Genomic DNA, 2,500 nt, shown 5'->3' on the forward strand with positions numbered 1-2,500 from the left:
TCTCTGTTGAATGACGTGCCCTTAAAATAAAGATGACTAGAGAGTCTGTCCCTGAACTGTGATCAGGGCCGTTTCTAGACGCAAGCAAGCTTAGGCCATTCTGCTGACCACTGATACACTGGTATCTTATCTGTTTTGTCAAATAGAGATTCAGATGAGATGGATTAGTCAGAATGCATTAGTCAAGATGCAAGCTGATTTGTACAACACTTTTCATAATACACACTGTTTCAAAGCAGCTTAACAGAAATTCATGATGATAGTGTATATAATACACTAAAGACTAATAGTCCACTTTGGACCATTTAGATGTGGATCACAGCATACATATGAAACGATTATAAACAATCAAACAGCTGAGATCTGCTGTAGTATACAGTGTATTGAGTGATTATGGAACTGTACTGTATAAAGCTGGATTTAATACTAGTTGCAAGATGCAGTTATTAACTCATTATGCAGTCATATAAAAATCTGTAATGTTTTGTTCAGTTTATAACAGTTTGGATTAGAAGTGCCAATCTTGATTACTGTACTGTTTGGTGGTGTGTCACTACCATGGGTAAATGATGAATCTAAATAACAGGGTTTAAGATTGTGCTCATATCGTCCAAGCCAAAGTGACTGTGACAAGAAATGAAAAAAATCCATTTGCTGTTGGACAACGAAAAAAAAAAACTGAAACCTTGGGAGAAATCAGGCTACATCAGGCCAGTGTACAGTCCAAATATAATGACAGTAATCAAGTTTATATATTACTACAGAACTTTAAGAAGAAGTTGTGGGAGTCTTTGAGGTCCTTCCACTGTTTAACAGTAAAATGCAGTGATGTCTAGCCCTGCTGTTGCAAATTGTTCCAACTTTAGAGGGCTGAATAAGCAGGGCTATGGGGCAATGCCTAAGGTGGAGCAGACACTTGCTATCAATAAACATTACCCCCAAACTGTGCTGAACAATGCATGCAGTGTCTGCATACCATGTTATTATTGGGGGTGGAGGAGGGATGCTGATAATCCGTCAATGGATTGAGGTAAGGAAGGGCTCCAAGCTTGGGAATGGCCCGAACCTTGAGTACCCCCCAAAAAGCAAATGAACAAGAGGACAGCCGCCAGATTAAGAATGAACCCCAAAATAGCATTGAGTACTGGCGGGGGCTGATTTAATTTTTTCTGAGAAGTCATCTCGTTGGCAGGCCGGAAGAGCCTACGTACTCTGGTGGGAGCAACTTAGGCGTTGGAAGGGTGGGCCCTACCGGCTGCAGGTACTGGACTAAGTGTTTGGGGGCGCCCGGTCGGTAGGTTGGAACAGTGAGCCCTACCGGCCGATGAGGAGGAGCAGCGCGGTTGTATAGCCAGACTGGGACGAAAGGGAGCACACGAATTGAACTGGTAAGTCTCACCAACAATAGAATGGAAAGGTGGTCTGGCCAGGAGGCTCATGCTGGCGTCCGAAGGGAGCACACACATCAAACAGGTAAGCCTCACTGACCATAGAAATGGAAAAGGTAAGGTTGTCTAGCCGGGAGGCTCTCGTCGACATCCAATGGGAGCTTGAGCTTCTGGCATCAAAGAGGGAAGCCTCGCTGACCATAAGATAGAAAAGGTAAGGTCATCTAGCCGGGAGGCTATTGCCGGCATCCTGTTGGAGTTTAAAACTTACCACACCAGATGGGTAAGTCTCTCCATCCATCAGATGGAAAATTTAAAATTGTTTTAGCTGCGAAGCACTCGTTGGTGTTCGGCGAAGGCTTAATGTTGCGGTATTGGATTGGTATGTCTTGCCGACTGAAAGTATTATTTTTTTTTTGTCATCGTCATCTAAAATAGAGGTTTGTGGGAGAATTGTGTCTGAGAATTTTTAAGGAGGAGGTATTCGAAGATGGACTGGTATGGTTGGATTGGAGAAGAAAAGTCAGTTCTCTAGCCAGGAGGCTTTCACCGACATCCGAGGGGAGCTCAATATTCGTGGCATGAACGGGTAAGCTTCACTGGTAGTCGGATGCAAAGGCCAAGATTGCTTAAGTGGGAAGCTCTTGTAGCATCTGACAGGAGTTTAATACTCGCAATGTCATACAAGTAAGCTTTGCTGGTAGTTGAATGGAGAAGGCAAAGTTTGGCTCAACCGGGATCACTCTTGCAGCAGCTGACAGGAAGTTCAATACTCAATACAGAAAATCTTGGTGCAGTCATTGTATTCGAAAATTAAGCGTACGAGAAATAAATGGAATTTCCTGTACCAGGATACCCCAAATCGGTGACATGAATAAGCGATATGGTCATTCTCAAATCGTCATATTGTCAGCACGTGAGATTGACGATACATATCAACTATGTAATCGTGCATCTGCGCATCTGCGCACGGAAGTTATCAGTCTATATGTTCTGCAAAATCAGTCAACGGTGAAAAACAATAGTAGATTTAATTTAAAGTCCAACAATTGAACCCTAATATGGACGTAAACTAACGCGTTAAATATAAAGTATTCAAAACAGGTAAGTTC

This window comes from Carassius auratus, chromosome 14 (genome assembly GCF_003368295.1).
Source record: "Carassius auratus strain Wakin chromosome 14, ASM336829v1, whole genome shotgun sequence".
NCBI lineage: Eukaryota > Metazoa > Chordata > Actinopteri > Cypriniformes > Cyprinidae > Carassius > Carassius auratus.